Genomic DNA, 19,735 nt, shown 5'->3' with positions numbered 1-19,735 from the left:
TTATGGCAAAGTAATCCAAAGGAAGTTTCTACGTTTTTTGAAATAAGTAGCACAATCAACATGTGAAGTGGTCCACAATGCTGCTTTGGCAGGCGGGAGATGAATGACATACTTGCAGATATTTAAGGTCGCATTTTGTGGAGTATCGACACTATTTGCTCTAGTTTACCAAAAATGTTAAATGGGTCATCAGGATGTGTGGAATTTTAAATATGTTAACTCTAACCACATACATTTTTCCAGGGTATACCAATATATTGAAAATTGGAAAAGGGCCGAGCAAAGGAAAAGAAAATGGATTTTAATACCTAGAAAATTAACTTTCCACCTGTCTTCCTTAAATAGCTCCTCAGACCCAATAAATTTCCAAAATATGACCAAGGCGTTTAAAATCCCTTTCCAAGGAATATATTGCTCCTTAAATCTTAGTCTGGAATGATGTGCGGAAAATCCTCGCAACCATTTGCTTAGTATGGGTTGTCTATTTTTCCAACATAGTCTGCACCCTCCCTCATCCACCCTCCTCCACTATTTTTTTAGGGCATTCACAATATTCTAATTTTAACTCTGCCTTGGCTTGTTTTTCTGATGTTGCATATTTTAACCCCCCCTTCGTCGTCGTCGCATAGATAATTATTAATAGCCGATTAATTATTGTTCAATGATTTGTTAACCACAACAACATCACCACCACCAGCACAAGAAAAATATGTAGAATCTTGTGCCAAGGCAAATTCTGCAACAGCTCAAATAATGCTGCTGTTGCTATTGTCACTGATGTCATCGTTCTTGGGGTTCTTCGACAAAGCAAAAAAAAAAAAAAAAAAACTAAACTGAGAAAAATATTGAAAGGCTCTTCGAAGAAATACTATTTCAAAATGGGAAAGTTGGAATATAATCCGATATAATGTCAAATATAATAGGTCTGTCTGAGGTCCGTGATAAAAATTTAAATTGAACTCATTATCCCTTAAACCCTAATGTCCTTTGTTTTATAAAAACAACGTTTATTTATTAGGGGAGAAAAATGGTAATGCTTCTATGGTTTCGGAAAGATATATACCCAGCCTTACCCTCTGGTAAAATGCCAACATTGTTTTAAATGTAACCAGCAAAGACAGATACCGAGCTCAGAAAAGGGTCAATATAGAATGAGAGAGATAGAGAGGAAGAAACTTAAAGATGATCTAAAATATATCACAAAAAGATATATAAAAATTGTTTAAAAAGCGCAGAATAATTACAAAATATATAGAAAAAATGGAACCTCCCCGCATTTAATCGGATGGTCTCGGAGAGTACTTTCGGAATATACAGAGTGTGTGATGAAAAAACTGCAACCACCTTCAGACTGCTGCCATTTCTAAGCTACTACTCCGACTGCTGTTAAAATTATTCCAGTGACAGCTCATTATATTGTTTACAAGCGTACAAAAGCATTTAGGTGAGAATTTTCCGGAAAAAAGGTTATTCGTGATGGAATTCAAGCGTGATAGTGTGATTTCTCTATATTTGGCTGTAAAACCATATTTTGTGTCTCGTACCATCGCTCGTTACCATGACATTGGTAGCCACACGTCAAGGACGGAAAAAAGAGCAACATCAGCGGAAATGTTTCGAAAAGTAAATTGATCGAAACCCGCGTCGCAGTGGCCGAATAAATGGCTCGTGAGCTGAACATATCGTAATTTTCCATTCGGCAAATATTGGAAAATGAGCTCGGGGTAAAACCATTGAAATTCCAAGAAGTGCGAGCACTTACACCGCAACAGAAAGAAAATATACTCAAAAAAGCTAAAGAGTTGCTTCGCTTGGCCGAAAGTGGTGAACTGATTAATTTGGTTTTCTCTGATGAGAAAACATTCGTTGTCCAGCAGTTTATAAACAAACAAAATGATCGTGTTTACTTACCAAAGAGGTCAGCTGAAAATGTGCACTTTCGGTTGGCTCCCAGAACTCAAGCGCCGGCCATGGTGATAATGTGTGCAGCCATAACAGCCGATGGCCGTTCTCCGCTCGTATTAATCGACCGTGGTATTAGAATAGATGCCGAATATTATCGCGAAAATAGTCTGGAGGGTGCCGACATCAGTGTCACGGAGATATGGGTTAGGAAGGATCACTACCCCATAGATAAGTTTATCCCTGGGATAAAGACGACCCTGATTACCCTGATAGATATTTTTCTCACATATAACATTGATCCTCTAAAACTTATATCTTCGAATTAATGATCCTCCCGGACCCATATCTCCATGATAATGGTGTCGAATTAATTATCCTTCCTGGTGTAACTTCCTCGGTAATGGCTGACCGTTACTTCTGGGATAACTTGTCCCTATCTTCGAGATAATGCTACTGTCCAACACTTATGTCCAAAAAGGTCCTATCTGACTTTTATCTTCAAGATAATAGTCCTGTGTAACTCTTATCTCAGAGATAGGGATCTTGAGTATATGTAGCGCTTATTTCAGAGATAATAAAAATTCTTATAGCTTGGGCCTGAAGCTTATTTCTAGGATAATGGCCTGGACCTTATCGCTGAAGAGTCCCGATTTTCATTTTCTAAAAAAAAGTTTTGACAGAACACTATTTTTGAAATAGTGATCCCGAATTTTTAGATGATTTTATTTTTAGCCTACAAATAAGCGAAGAGTGTCCTGATTGGCCCTAATCTTGGAGAAACTTCCTGACTGGCCCATTTATCATAGATAATGATGCTTACAGAACTTTATATCAGAATAATGATTCGGAGACATTCCGATGTTAATATCGCAACAGACCTCTATCTCGAAAATAATGATCATATCTGTTTTATCTCCGAGTCACTCAGTTTGGCTAGAAGAGAGAAATGTATCCTACCCTTGCCATTATCTCTGAGATAATAGACCTGACTGGCCCTTATCACTGTGAGAATGGTGCTGACAATAACCCTTTTTCGAAATGTTGGCCCTATCTGGACTTTATTTTCGAGACAATCGTCCAGGCTAAACCATATATTTTATTAAAGGTTCATGTTTCCCAATTTTTGCCATTGACCGGCCTTATCTTTGAGACGTTCCTTACGACTGAGACCTTTGTTCTACTGGCCCGTATCCCTAAGATTATGGGCATGTCTTGCCCTTAGCTTTGAGACAATAGTCCTGTCCTACGTTTATCTCAGAAAAAAGGTTTTTGGCTGTCCTTTATCTATGAGATGCTGTCTTACTACACTAAAAGATATTGGGTCTTCTCTGATAATGGTGTTGACCTAGTCCTAATGGTCCTGCCTTATCCTCTAATTAATGGTTCAGTGTGGGACTTATCCTCTCAGAGATAATAATACTATCAAGCATTTATATCCGAGAGAATGGTCTTGCCTGGGCCTGCATCCAAGACAATAATACTTATTTGAAAGATGATCGTCCTTTTGAGGCCTTTTATGAGATTTGGATCATGGCTAAACCATTTCCTGTTATTATGGACAATGACTTTGAGACAATAGTCCTGGCCTATGTTTATCTCAGAAAAAAAGGTTTCTGTCTGCCCCTTATCTTTGAGATATTGTCTTACTCCCATGTAAAAGACACTGGTTCTTCTCTGAAAATTGTGCTGACCTGAGCATAATCGTCCTGATTTATCCTCGAGTTAATGGTTCAGTGTGGTCCTTATCCCCTCAAAGATAATGATACTATCAAGCATTTACATTCGAGGGAGTGGTCTAGATTGGACGTGCTTCTAAGACAGTAATACTTATCTAAGAGAGAACGAATTGTCTGACGCTTTCCTGAAATTTGGATTATATCTAACCTTATCTCCACGATAATTGTACTTTCTGAAGATAAAGATAAAGATTTTTCTGAAGATAAAGATTTTATTGACGCCGACACAATAATGGTGTCATTTTCCTGATAATGATCTTGGCTTGCCCTTAACTCTGGCCCAAATGTCCCTGATATTGATCTTGATTAGCCCTTTTCTCTGACCGAACATCGCCAATATTTACGTGATGTTTGGCATTTATCTCAAAGATAATGGCATCACTTACCCATTAACGTCGAGATATTGATCTGACTAAACCTTATCTGGGAAATAATGGTCCTAACTTACGTATATTTAAACTAGGGGTCTCGTCCTCCCACCTTGGTAAAGACGGTAGTTCGATATTAACTTAAAACTAATTGCTAGAAGAAAAAAATACTGTTTTTTTTAAATTCGAAACTCATTCATTATTAGGCTTTTTCTATTGGCAAAAAATTTCCTCCGGCCCAATTTTTCTCCGTGTTCTATACAAAAGTAAATAATTTGTATTTGAAAGACAAACAAAAAAGAAATTATTACACATTAAAGACATTGGCAACAACAAAACGCCCACATGCCCTGTCATCTAAATAGATACGGAGCTGAGTGGCTTTGTCTGTGTGCGTATCTGCATGAGCGTATATGGCCGGATCCAATGGTCTATTTGGATCTGAAATGTTTATTGTTTTTCTTTTGTTTCTATAAAAATAAATGTGTCAGCTATTCCTACAACTGTCACAAAATCTTACCCGCCACTTGGCCACCACCACCAAACACATCATCATCGCCGGCATCCTCCTCATCATCATCATCAACATCCTCCTCGTCCTCATCAGTTACCAATAGATTCTGGTTATTGAACAAAAATATAACAACAGCAGCCTCAAAAAAGACACATTTCTCCCTTGCCCCTTCTTCTTCGTTGCCCCCCCCCCCCTTTTTTTGTGTGAGCGAAAAAAGACTATCTATCTAAAGAGGCCAACTCTTAGCCGCAGCCATAACCATCAACGTCATCATCTTATTACACCCTCCGACCGCCACCTTCCGATTTTTCCTCCGCCATTCAGTCCATTATACCCTTTGCCTCCCCGCTCGCCTGCGTGGCAATCGAAAACACTCATCTCAACATGTCATCATTTAAGAAGACGTGTGCCAACCGACATGGCCTGGCGTCAGCCACTTACAATATTTACAACCCTTTTAAGTTTAATGAAGAGTAAACTACAACAGTGGAAAAAACCCAAACTGCTGCTGCTGCTTCTACTGGCCTAAGAGGGAGCATGGCTTTTTCCAACTGGAAGCCAAAACAAAACAACTTAACGCCATAACAGGAAACGGAAGAAAGCTTGACACTAAAAATGATGCCTTTAACACCGAGCGCATTGCTTCAAAGAAGTTGTTGAAGGTGTTGGATAATGACTACTCGCTTGTCATCACCAATAAAGGCGGCGATGATGATTATGATGACGGTGAGGACGATGGTGGTGATGGTGGCAGTGGGGATGTTGGCGAGCATGGAGGGGTCGTGTTGGTTATGTCGGTCTTGCTGTTAATAGTGGGTGCCCCATGTAGGGCAAAAAGTTGTGTAAAGTATGATCGATGTCAGTTTGGTTTTCATTGTTTTGGATTCTGTTATCGTTCGGTCCCACGCCTCTCACACCCGCCCCTGCCGACCGAGGGGGCAACCTCCCTATAACGTAGAGAGCGCGTACACACCAAAGTCCGGATTCTATAGTTTATTTAAACGAATCCAAGTCCGAACACTCAAAGATAAACTGAATTATTTTGTCAACACCAATACATAAGCATAAAATTCTTTAAACACTTAACCTCTTTCACGTGCAAAATTCCCTATCTGACAATAATATTTCCTGCTAAGCACATTTTCGGGTACAATGGCTATTTTCTGTAGTTTTCTCAATGGAAAATTGAGAAAAGATTTTAATATTAAAATCGCAAGAACAACTTAGGCCACAAAAGTGCGGGAACGGAAAACTATCAAAAATTATCGGCCTATGAAGATTATTTTATCCTAGATTTGCTTAAAATCTGTTCTAGTTTTAGGGTATATGAATGTATTAAAACAAATAAAAAGGCAGCTAAGTTCGGCAAACCCGAACTTTTAATACCCTCCACCATTTTGAAGGATCTTGAACAATTTAAAAAAAAGTCAATGGAAAATTAGCACTTAAATGAAAACCGTTAAATGGGGGCTATACGAATACGTGAACCTGCATGATTTCTTTTTTTCTGTCATAGGCTGTAATACCGATTCTGAACCTGAAATATGAAATTTGAAACAATTCCGGTGAATAATGTTGCTAATGTCATCAAAATACCGAATAAAGGGAGGTACCGTCATATGTGGGCTATACGAAGACGTGGACATACATAGACATATTTCCGCCATAGGTTGAAGTAGTCATTACGAGCTTCCAACTTTAAATACGAGATTTAAAACAATTTGGGTCAAAATGTCGCTAAAATCATCAAAATACCGGATATTGGGAGGTACCGTTATATGGGACCATACGATATATCACAAGAAACTCCTTGTGTGGAACTTCAGACAATTCCATTGAAAAAATGTGGGTAAAATCTTCAAAATACCGAATATCGGGGGGTACCGTTATATGGAGGCAATACGATATCGTGGACCGATATAGCCCATCTTAGAATTTGACCTTCCTGCAGACAAAGACTGGTCTGTGCAAGTTTTTAGCTTCCTGTCTAGATTACAACAGACGGACGAACGAAAAGGGCTAAATCGTTGTAGAATTTTGCACTGGCCATTAATTTAAGATACTGTGCTATGCTGATATAAAATTAGAGACTCTCCACTATCTCTTAAATAAAGCTCCTAGTGAAGAAGAAATTACATTGATCTAGCAACGACCAAGCCCAAAAGTAGTATTCTCCAGTTCAGAAAGAGATAATAAAATGAGAGAAAGATGGAAAGAGAGAGAAAGTTAGAGAAAGAAATAGAAAAAAGGAATGGTGAGAGTAAAAGATAGAGAAAATGAAAGAGAAAAAGCAATAGAGAGATACAGAGAGAGAAAAAAGATAGAGAAAAAGAGATAGAGAGAGAGGGAAAGTAAGAGAGTATTGGAAAAAGGATTCCGAGAAATATTTTCCCGGTCTGTTGAAAAATTGACTGAGAACTTGGTTCGGCCAGAAGTGTCAGACAGTATCCACTGGATCGGAGGAAGAATCTCGATGGATCTTATTCATAGTACAGGATTTCTCGTTTTTACTCCAGAGAGGGAGTGCTCGAAGAGTACGAGTTTCTTCTCCACTCTTTTGTTTTATGTGAGATCGCTCGCAAAGCACTCCTGTTTGAATATAATAGCGGGAGTTGAAATTTTCGTTTTAGAGTAAGAGCTTACTCTAAGAGTGAAATAGAACGGGAAAAATATTTTCCTTTGCTAATTTGTGTGCGTGTGTTTGTATAATAACAAACACATTTTGATATCTCTGTGTCCCGGGGGAGGAATTGCGTACAAAAGCCAGGAAGAGAAAAACAGCTCAAACAATGAGCCAATGGATTTTGGATGTAAGTCAACAAAAGTAACAACACTATCGTATGTCAATACTCTTCAAAGTGCTTGGTTATATTTCATTTGCAACTGTAGGAAAGTTAGACCAATAAAAGTGTACTCGAAGAGAGTAGGATCTGCTCGATTTTGAGCGATTTTAATCCCACTCGAAAATGAACAAATCATTTTTTCTCTCATACGAGTAGGGTACAAAACAATAGTGTACTCGCTTTCTTTTTTACTCTCCGTGGCACCTATCTTCCAATTGAAGTAGAAATTGAAACTAGCATTTCGCATCCCTTATCTGGAGAACAGATAATCCAACCACAGTTCAGTCTCCCTCGAACTGTTGAAGACACAGGCAATAGAACAGCCTGTTTTTGTGATTACTATTTTCAGCAATAATTCTACAACGATTATCTCTCAAATTCGAGCTACATGAGAGTTACTCTCAAATTCGTGTGTGCGTGCAATCTATTGCACAATAATTGGTTGTCAATCCCCGGTATAAAGCCATAATGTAATATATCGCGGCCTATCTTTAGTTGCATTTTTAGTGTTGACTTGCAGTGATTCTTAGGTCGTCGAATCGGTTTGGGAGTTATACTTGCTCGCGTCGTTACATGGGTCGTCTCCAAGTACTTGAAAACGTGCACAAGATTATTTTGAAACCTATAGAGTACTATGTCGAGGCTCCATCCCCATATCAGTTATAATGGGATGATTGGAAGGATCTGTATAGCCATTTTCGGAAGGTTATGTCGAAATAAAACGAGTTCATCTTTAGTTGGTCTTCCCGTGACGACAACGAAGTGGTTCTTACGTCGGCTGAATAAGCTCGTTATACTCGTCCGCATTGCTGCATAAGTCTTCTACTAGTGCTTGTAAGGGGCTAGAGAGGCGGTGGCAAGGCTTAAGGAGTGTTATGTCGAGGAATAAACCATGCATCGGATGCCATATCAGATGCCAAATATATCGGTGGATAATTTGTGAATTTAAGAGGCATATTTGACCCCTTATTATGGAATAGCAAGCTAACGAGTTTATTATTTGTAGTTTGTGGATAGCTATGTCATGAAAAGATCGACTTATTTCCGTCAGAAAACCCCCCAGACGGTGTGTTAGCAATTGACGGCTTTTTGCTTAAGAAAGGTTTGTAAAGACTGATATATGAAGGGCGGAAAATAACAGAGGATTTGAAGTATATATTGAACTGACTCAATTACACATTAGGGATTTACCATGTAGGTTAGGATAGATTAAAAGATGCGCGGTTGTAAGAAAAACTCCACTCGGAGACCTTCTGGTCCATTGTGTTCATCCTAATTAGGAAAATACGAGAATAGAACAAAGAGAAGAAAAGGAAAGAATAGCGAAAGGTGAAGAAGTAAGAATTTATATAGAGAATAGAGAAATTAGTAGGTTTGTGTCCACGGTGTGTTAACATGTCGTCTTTAGCCATTTTAGTCTTCTGGCTAACTGAGGAATGACTGCTGGCTCGGTGTCGGAATTCTGCCGGACTTGTCCTCCGAATTTGGTTACCCAGTAGCCTCTGTCTCGCTCCTATAAGAATTGGGCAGTGGCAGAGTAAGTGCTCCACCGTCTCAGTTTCTTCCTCATCCCTGCAGTATTCAGTATCATCACCCCCCGCCCCCAATTTGGATGTCATGGCCTTAACGTTGCAGTGTCCTGTAATTAGGCCCACCACAAGCTTCAAGTCGAGCTTCGTCATGGATATAAGTGACCTTGACCTCCTTTCAGAGTTCACCGGTAAAATCTTATTGGAGACATTATATCCCCTTCCAGTTAGCCAGTTTTGCTGAAATTTCCCAAGATAATGCTTATGAAGTACTTGGAAAAAGTGGCATAGGGATGGCTTCACTGAGCTCTCGATCTCTAGATCTACTGACTTAGATCCGCAGATATGTTTCAATGTCCAGGGACCCAACAGAATTTGACAAACGATTTAACCTTCTCCAAAGCATACCAGAACCGCCATAGATTTGATTGTAAAATAATTTACAGCCTTCGGGGCCGCTTGACTATCGACATATATAGTCACCGGTCCATCCAGTTCATGGATTCTATTTGCCAGTAGCTCTTTGGCCTTCCTGGCAGCAAAGATTCCCATGTATGGGAATATTGTATGTAGAGCCGAGGTACTACTTCATGGCAGGTAAAGGGAACTGACTTAGAGGAGTTAATATTCGAGCGAAGTCATCTCTATCTGACAGTTGTGTCTGTGAGCCGTCCATGCCGTAGTTATGTTGGCGATGGCACAAGATATACAGGTTATGTAGAATCCAGCTTATAGTTAATACATCTACGAAGGCTGACCGGAGACAATTTTCCGGTACCATGGGTACGTTTTGGCCACTTGCGGAACATTACCGTTGCTCCGAAAATCTGAAGTTCCTTATCAATAGGGGACCATAAGATATACAGGTTATGTAGAATCCAGCTTATAGTTAATACATCTACGAAGGCTGATCGGAGACATTTTTCCAGTACCATGGGTAGGTTTTGGCCACTTGCGGCACATTACCGTTGCTCCGAAAATCTGAAGTTCCTTATCAATAGGGGACCATAGGAGGCCAAAAGTACTAGATAGGCTCCGCTTCTGAATATATGTCACATGGAAGTTTCTGACATAAAACAAATCAAGCTATTTCCAGATTAAATATTTTACAGAATAAGCCCCTTACCGGCAATTTTCTCAGATTTGTACCCAATTTGTCCATAAAACGCAAATCTGTGCCACAATGTACCCTATCGGTCATTATTTTAAATTTAAAGTCATTGTCAATTTTTCCCCAAAGATAATTACCCCATACCGGCAATTTTTCCAGAGATAATGCTTCTTTTGACCCCTAGATAAAGTTTCTCCCCTAATGCCTCTCACAAACCCCCCCCCCCCCTCGCTCATCACATTCCTAAGGAGTACAGTACAAGAAATAAGGAATTTCATTTCATGATGCCCGTGAAGATAAATTGTAAAATATAAATGCAATGTGTTGGTGCGCAAGGGGTTAATTGAAAAATAGTTTTTTTTTAATATTAATGATTTTTACCATTTTTTTTGGATAAATCAACGTATTTTTAAATTAATTTAAATTAAATTAACTAATTAAATTAATTCAACAGGAAAATGACACAATTTCCCGACGAGGACGAATAACCAGAGTGGTGTTGGCGGTAGGGAAACTGCATGGAAAATGCTGAATTGCACAAAAACTATGCTAGCTGCGTCATTGAGGCGGGTCTTAAATGAAAGGCCTCGAGGAGTACTTTCTGGCTATATATGCCTTATATTCCCAACTGATTTCAGATAATCGAATTTTTTCGATTTTCTAACCAAAGTGGCGGTTTCGGTAGGGAAACTGGAAAATGCTGAATTGCACAAAAACTATGCTAGCTGCGTCATTGAGGCGGGTCTTAAATGAAAGGTCTCGAGGAGTACTTTCTGGCTATATATGACTTATATTCCCAACTGATTTCAGATAATCGAATTTTTTCGATTTTCTAACCAAAGTGGCGGTTTCGGTAGGGAAACTGCATGGAAAATGCTGAATTGCACAAAAACTATGCTAGCAGCGTCATTGAGGCGGGTCTTAAATGAAAGGTCTCGAGGAGTACTTTCTGGCTATATATGACTTATATTCCCAACTGATTTCAGATAATCGAATTTTTTCGATTTTCTAACCAAAGTGGCGGTTTCGGTAGGGAAACTGCATGGAAAATGCTGAATTGCACAAAAACTATGCTAGCTGCGTCATTGAGGCGGGTCTTAAATGAAAGGTCTCGAGGAGTACTTTCTGGCTATATATGCCTTATATTCCCAACTGATTTCAGTTAATCGATTTTTTTCGATTTTCTAACCAAAGTGGCGGTTTCGGTAGGGAAACTGCACTTTGGTTAGAAAATCGAAAAAATTCGATTATCTGAAATCAGTTGGGAATATAAGGCATATATAGCCAGAAAGTACTCCTCGAGACCTTTCATTTAAGACCCGCCTCAATAACGCAGCTAGCATAGTTTTTGTGCAATTCAGCATTTTCCATGCAGTTTCCCTACCGAAACCGCCTTTTTGGTTAGAAAATCGAAAAAATTCGATTATCTGAAATCAGTTGGGAATATAAGGCGTATATAGCCAGAAAGTACTCCTCGAGACCTTTCATTTAAGACCCGCCTCAATAACGCAGCTAGCATAGTTTTTGTGCAATTCAGCATTTTCCATGCAGTTTCCCTACCGAAACCGCCTTTTTGGTTAGAAAATCGAAAAAATTCGATTATCTGAAATCAGTTGGGAATATAAGGCATATATAGCCAGAAAGTACTCCTCGAGACCTTTCATTTAAGACCCGCCTCAATAACGCAGCTAGCATAGTTTTTGTGCAATTCAGCATTTTCCATGCAGTTTCCCTACCGAAACCGCCTTTTTGGTTAGAAAATCGAAAAAATTCGATTATCTGAAATCAGTTGGGAATATAAGGCATATATAGCCAGAAAGTACTCCTCGAGACCTTTCATTTAAGACCCGCCTCAATAACGCAGCTAGCATAGTTTTTGTGCAATTCAGCATTTTCCATACAGTTTCCCTACCGAAACCGCCTTTTTGGTTAGAAAATCGAAAAAATTCGATTATCTGAAATCAGTTGGGAATATAAGGCATATATAGCCAGAAAGTACTCCTCGAGGCCTTTCATTTAAGACCCGCCTCAATGACGCAGCTAGCATAGTTTTTGTGCAATTCAGCATTTTCCATGCAGTTTCCCCACCGAAACCGCCACTTTGGTTAGAAAATCGAAAAAATTCGATTATCTGAAATCAGTTGGGAATATAAGGCATATATAGCCAGAAAGTACTCCTCGAGACCTTTCATTTAAGACCCGCCTCAATAACGCAGCTAGCATAGTTTTTGTGCAATTCAGCATTTTCCATGCAGTTTCCCTACCGAAACCGCCTTTTTGGTTAGAAAATCGAAAAAATTCGATTATCTGAAATCAGTTGGGAATATAAGGCGTATATAGCCAGAAAGTACTCCTCGAGACCTTTCATTTAAGACCCGCCTCAATAACGCAGCTAGCATAGTTTTTGTGCAATTCAGCATTTTCCATGCAGTTTCCCTACCGAAACCGCCTTTTTGGTTAGAAAATCGAAAAAATTCGATTATCTGAAATCAGTTGGGAATATAAGGCATATATAGCCAGAAAGTACTCCTCGAGACCTTTCATTTAAGACCCGCCTCAATAACGCAGCTAGCATAGTTTTTGTGCAATTCAGCATTTTCCATGCAGTTTCCCTACCGAAACCGCCTTTTTGGTTAGAAAATCGAAAAAATTCGATTATCTGAAATCAGTTGGGAATATAAGGCGTATATAGCCAGAAAGTACTCCTCGAGACCTTTCATTTAAGACCCGCCTCAATAACGCAGCTAGCATAGTTTTTGTGCAATTCAGCATTTTCCATGCAGTTTCCCTACCGAAACCGCCTTTTTGGTTAGAAAATCGAAAAAATTCGATTATCTGAAATCAGTTGGGAATATAAGGCATATATAGCCAGAAAGTACTCCTCGAGACCTTTCATTTAAGACCCGCCTCAATAACGCAGCTAGCATAGTTTTTGTGCAATTCAGCATTTTCCATGCAGTTTCCCTACCGAAACCGCCTTTTTGGTTAGAAAATCGAAAAAATTCGATTATCTGAAATCAGTTGGGAATATAAGGCGTATATAGCCAGAAAGTACTCCTCGAGACCTTTCATTTAAGACCCGCCTCAATAACGCAGCTAGCATAGTTTTTGTGCAATTCAGCATTTTCCATGCAGTTTCCCTACCGAAACCGCCTTTTTGGTTAGAAAATCGAAAAAATTCGATTATCTGAAATCAGTTGGGAATATAAGGCATATATAGCCAGAAAGTACTCCTCGAGACCTTTCATTTAAGACCCGCCTCAATAACGCAGCTAGCATAGTTTTTGTGCAATTCAGCATTTTCCATGCAGTTTCCCTACCGAAACCGCCTTTTTGGTTAGAAAATCGAAAAAATTCGATTATCTGAAATCAGTTGGGAATATAAGGCATATATAGCCAGAAAGTACTCCTCGAGACCTTTCATTTAAGACCCGCCTCAATAACGCAGCTAGCATAGTTTTTGTGCAATTCAGCATTTTCCATGCAGTTTCCCTACCGAAACCGCCTTTTTGGTTAGAAAATCGAAAAAATTCGATTATCTGAAATCAGTTGGGAATATAAGGCATATATAGCCAGAAAGTACTCCTCGAGACCTTTCATTTAAGACCCGCCTCAATAACGCAGCTAGCATAGTTTTTGTGCAATTCAGCATTTTCCATGCAGTTTCCCTACCGAAACCGCCTTTTTGGTTAGAAAATCGAAAAAATTCGATTATCTGAAATCAGTTGGGAATATAAGGCATATATAGCCAGAAAGTACTCCTCGAGACCTTTCATTTAAGACCCGCCTCAATAACGCAGCTAGCATAGTTTTTGTGCAATTCAGCATTTTCCATGCAGTTTCCCTACCGAAACCGCCTTTTTGGTTAGAAAATCGAAAAAATTCGATTATCTGAAATCAGTTGGGAATATAAGGCATATATAGCCAGAAAGTACTCCTCGAGACCTTTCATTTAAGACCCGCCTCAATAACGCAGCTAGCATAGTTTTTGTGCAATTCAGCATTTTCCATGCAGTTTCCCTACCGAAACCGCCTTTTTGGTTAGAAAATCGAAAAAATTCGATTATCTGAAATCAGTTGGGAATATAAGGCATATATAGCCAGAAAGTACTCCTCGAGACCTTTCATTTAAGACCCGCCTCAATAACGCAGCTAGCATAGTTTTTGTGCAATTCAGCATTTTCCAGTTTCCCTACCGAAACCGCCACTTTCGTTAGAAAATCGAAAAAATTCGATTATCTGAAATCAGTTGGGAATATAAGGCATATATAGCCAGAAAGTACTCCTCGAGGCCTTTCATTTAAGACCCGCCTCAATGACGCAGCTAGCATAGTTTTTGTGCAATTCAGCATTTTCCATGCAGTTTCCCCACCGAAACCGCCACTTTGGTTAGAAAATCGAAAAAATTCGATTATCTGAAATCAGTTGGGAATATAAGTCATATATAGCCAGAAAGTACTCCTCGAGACCTTTCATTTAAGACCCGCCTCAACGACGCAGCTAGCATAGTTTTTGTGCAATTCAGCTTTTTCCATGCAGTTTCCCTACCGAAACCGCCACTTTGGTTAGAAAATCGAAAAAATTCGATTATCTGAAATCAGTTGGGAATATAAGGCATATATAGCCAGAAAGTACTCCTCGAGGCCTTTCATTTAAGACCCGCCTCAATGACGCAGCTAGCATAGTTTTTGTGCAATTCAGCATTTTCCATGCAGTTTCCCTACCGAAACCGCCACTCTGGTTATTCGTTCTCGTCGGGAAATTGTGTCATTTTCCTGTTGAATTAATTTAATTAGTTAATTTAATTTAAATTAATTTAAAAATACGTTGATTTATCCAAAAAAATGGTAAAAATCATTAATATTAAAAAAAAACTATTTTTCAATTAACCCCTTGCGCACCAACACATTGCATTTATATTTTACAATTTATCTTCACGGGCATCATTTCATGATAAGAATATATCACTCACCATCGCAAAGAAACAGAACAAAAAAAAACATCCATTACAATTGGAAATCAATTTATTTGATGGCTGGTTTGGGAAGCATGAATTGAACAGCATATCATCAGCAGAGAGAAAGATAGAAATCTGTTAGACGATTCCAAGAAACAACTTTATTGTTGTTTTATTTCCTCCGCTACAATAGGGAAACAACGATAGCAACAAATTGAAGTTTTCTAAGGTTTCATTTCATTCTATGCTTTTTTTTCTGCTTTTTGGAGATTTTTATGACATCTATCACGTCTGCACAACGACAGTCGAATGGCAAGGAGCAGATATAGCTGAACATACTGGATGCTTGTGTTCCCCCGGCCATTGGGCTCATTTTGTGCAAAGGTAAGCAAACAAATACATCTGCCAGGCTGACGTTTTTCCTCTTTGTCCTAGATACCAAGGAGTGGGACGTAGAGAGGAAACATGCAACATGTATCAACAGTAAGATACATAGTTTTTTCCTACCGTCCTGTGAATTTTCCTATTCTTTCCACCCTCCCCCCAAAATCAAGTAAATTAAAGCTGTACCAGCTTTACTTTCCATGGACATTTTATTAAAAGTAGCCAGCTGCTGCTGCTGCTGCTGAACTTTCGTATGTGCGGTATATCTGTCTGTCTGCCTGTTTTTCCAAAGTGAATGCAATGTTTATATGTTTACCACTTACTTTTGACTAACTTACGACATGTAATCCTCAATCCACTGCCAATCCCCAAAGAGAGTCGGTCGAATGCCAGAACTGACGTGTTCTGACATGTTGTTCTAATTTACTTATTTAAATGGCAGTACGTGTTACAGGTGTTTGGTAGTTGATGTCAATCTTGTTGTTGTTGTTCAATGTTGTTGGAGCAATGTTAGGTAAATAGCCGAGGGGATGCTGGAAATTTATTTTTTAGGGTCAACTAAAAAAAATAAAATTTGAAAGAAATGAATTTAATCAAATTAAAGGCACGCCATTTATTTAACAAATATTGAAGCTTGCTGCATCTTCTTCTAAAGAAAGTGTCATATCTCTGGGGTAAAGTTCCAGACTGAGTTTAATTACAAAGAGATGCCATTTTCTTACAGATTGAGGTCCTGATTGGTCGTATTTCTGAGACAAAGCCTTGAATAGCTCTTGATTCGCCGTTTTTTTATTATTGAAATAAGGACCCTCACCCCAAGATAATGCTTTTCACCTCGGATATAATGGATCTGATTGGATTAGAAAAGAAAGAAGTGCTGCAAACTGGTTTTAAACCGAACTCTTATTTATGTAAATGAACGGAACACTGTTCAAATAAGCTCTTGAACCGAACCAAACTCCGAATTTATACCTTAATATATTTTTACTATAAAAATTAATGGAGGCTAGCCATGGCGACTAATTTTATGATTTTTTTTTTTTTTTTGAAATTTTAACTGAACCAAGACCACGGTTTGAGCCGCCTGAAAACAATTTAAAAAACCGAATCAAAAACTAATGTGAACCCCTGAAACGAACCAACCCAAATCTTCCAGACCTGGAGGAAAATGTAATGCCCTGACTGTCAATTTTATAAGAGTTAGAGGTCCATATTGGTCATTTTCAGATATACGAAGACTTTGAGCCGGCCTCATCGGTCCTTATCGCAGGAAAAATGTTCCTCATTTCGGATATAATGGCCATGTCGGGCTTACTGAACCTTATCTCAAAGATAAACGCCACCATAAAGGTTCAGACTGGTCCCAATCTCAATAAGAGGAAGGAAGAGGTTCTGAGTAGAAAATTTCAAAGTAGCAAATGGGTCTTTTTCGGGAAAAATTATCGTCCCCGATCCTAATAGGAAAAATGACCCTGACTAGTGATTATCTCACTGAAAATGACCCTCTCGGAAATTGACCATATCTCAGAGATATTGACAGTAACTGGTGCCTATCTCGAAGATACCGGCCCAAATCTCACATATTATAACCCTTATCTCGGATCTTTTGGCATTGATTTACCTTAACTCAGAGATAATGACCCTCATCTTTTATCTATTGGCATTAATTCACCCCTATCTCGGATATAATTTCCTTGCTTATATCTGAGATTATAACACTGACTGTATATTGTCTCAGTGATAATGGCCCTGACTGAAACTCATATCAAAGATAGAGTTGCAGACTAGACTTTCCAAGTGGTAGTAGGCATTCGTGGCCTTATTATGGAGATAATAACCCAGTCTGAAATTATCTCCAAAACAAATGTTTCCTAGATATAATAGCCCTGACTAGGTTTTGTCTCGGAGATAAGGATCCTAACTCGGAGGTTATGACCCTTACTGGCTCTTCTCTCAGATATGACTAAATTTAAGCAGAGATTAAGTTCCCATCTGAACCTTAGATATAATGACCCTGACTGGTCTTTATATTTCAACAACAATTAAGATCCAGACTAACCCTTAGCCTAGAGATAATAACGATAACTGGCCTTAGCATCAGAGATAATTATCTCAGATAAACTTGTCTGAGAGATCGTAATCCTAGCAGCCCCTGTCCTAGAGATAAGATGAATCTGACTACTCCAAGAATCGATGTTATCTTCAAAATCATGGCCTTGGCTGAACCTTACATCAAAGTCAACGGCACAGGCTTAACTTTAGATATGACAGGCGACATCTCAGAAATATCGGTCCCAAGTGGACCTTACCTTTGACTCACAAAGGATTACAACTGACTCCATAATGAACAGAGCGGACTAGTTCTTATTACATCCCTTATCTCCGAGATAATGGTTGTGAATGCCCCTTATCTCCAAAAAAATGGTTTTGGCTGGCCCTTATTTCCGGGATAATGATCCTGACTGGCCCTTATCTGGGATATAATTGTTCCAACTGGCCTTCGAAGCGGAGATAATGTTCCTGACTGATCCTAATACTGGTTGCCCATCATTAATGAAGTAGTTTTTCTTTTGAGATCCTTAACATCGAACCAAGAGTTCTGAGTGATTATATCTCTGGGGTTAGGTTCCTAATTAGCTCTTACGTTACACTATATTTGAGATAAAGGTCGTAACTGGTATTTTTTTTTCTCGATTGGACTTATTTCTAAGCAAGAATCCTGACTGTCCCCTACTTTCGTTTTAAGAATCATGGCAAGCCCACCTATAAAATTCCATATTGAAACATAAATTTCCGTATATTGGTCATCGTCACCAGTTTTTTTCGGTCCGTTACATTTAGGTACAACTGTCCTTGACGGCCGTCTTCTCCTCAAACACAATGTGCCATTTTTTGCGTTCCGCAACAAAGTCAACACATTTCTTATTCATGATTTTGATGTAATACTTTATGAATAGAAATTGTTTCTTGCCAGAGATGAATGTCAAGGTTGGAATGACACAAAATGCTGACAAAATACACAACGCCAAGGAATGGCAAAATTCTACAGCTGTGCATATTCAAACAATTTAAGGCGACAAATGAATTTAAAATTCGCCACACATGAAGCCGATTTAAAATGCTTCAATTAAGGTAGTCAATTTCAAGATTCAGTTGAGGGATTTAAACTTTTGCCCACATCCCTTTACAAGGATGATTCCAAGAAAACTGAAGTATTCACTTCAGCTGACTAATCAAACACCAAATTTCTTGGATATGTTCTTATTCTCCGTCTCCCTCTCTCTTTAAATGTTACGTGTCCTTTTGTGAAATGTTGTATTTTTAGCAAATAAATCAATATTCCTTTACACCTGACTGAATTTTTAAACAACAAAGAAATGTTATAGCTCGAACAGTTCTTGGAGGAGGACACATGTCAGCCGGAGCAGCCAGACCAATGTCACAAACAACGGGCCCTCGTCATCATCATCCTCATCATCAACGGATACAAATAGAATATCCTGTCAATGCCGAAATAAAATAGAAATTCTGCTGATCTGCTGTTTGCCAATCTCGCAGGTGACAAACAGGTGTGGAGTGCTACTTTGAGTGGCAGCTACAAGCAACTGTCACTGAGTTCCCCGTCCCCCTCTCCCTTCATACATCTGGCATTTTCCAAACAAACACCGCAATGTTTAGAAGATACAGAGAAACAGATACAGCTCCGCCACTTGGATGAGGCAATGGCAAGCAAACAATTTCCGCACCAAATAACTTTTATAATCTAAATTAATACCAGAGCCCAGAACTAGGATAGGCAATGGGCGAACGAACGTGGCATTCAACTGGCTGGATGACTGACTGGCTGCCATGCCATTTCTCCAAACACGAAATGGATTCATTGGCAAGCATCCTTGGATCCAAAGAATGTTGTTGATGATGTTGCTGCTGCTGTTTGTCATCCTTCACTTCAGCTTGGCAGAACTCAGTTTTGTGGAAGTGAAAACAAGTTATGAAAATTACCAAAAATATATACAAAAACAACAACAACAACGACGACAAAACCAAACGACAACAAAGAAATAAAGGAAAACAAACTTTAATGACTAGCTGCTGCAACCCTTTCATGAATGTTCGGAAACAACACCATCAACAGCAACAACAACGACGCCAGCAAAATTCATCCTTCCATACTAATGATAACTTCCAGTCAACTACCCAACGGCTTACGAGTGATGAATATCCCATGCACGTGTATTGCCAGTCATGAGCTGATTAAAGGATGTACTGATATTTGGAATTTTAAGTTGAAGATACGAGGGGTGGTGTAAAAATGAGAGGAAATGGGAGTTTTGTACAAAGTTATGACATACGAGAATTAGAGAAATAAGTGTAAGGCTGGAGGATCT

At 39.0% G+C, this 19,735-nt stretch overlaps 1 long non-coding RNA gene across 1 annotated transcript in view; it reads right to left on the bottom strand.

Annotated features, from left to right (window-relative positions):
* Positions 1–19,735, bottom strand: part of LOC109614540 (uncharacterized) — a 99,225-nt gene that overhangs the window by 57,048 nt on the left and 22,442 nt on the right. The gene's annotated exons all lie outside the window — the stretch shown is intronic.

This window comes from Musca domestica, unplaced genomic scaffold (genome assembly GCF_030504385.1).
Source record: "Musca domestica strain aabys unplaced genomic scaffold, Musca_domestica.polishedcontigs.V.1.1 32, whole genome shotgun sequence".
NCBI classification, from domain to species: domain Eukaryota; kingdom Metazoa; phylum Arthropoda; class Insecta; order Diptera; family Muscidae; genus Musca; species Musca domestica.
Note: the sequence above shows the minus strand (reverse complement) of the source record. Positions and strands in the feature narration are given on the sequence as shown.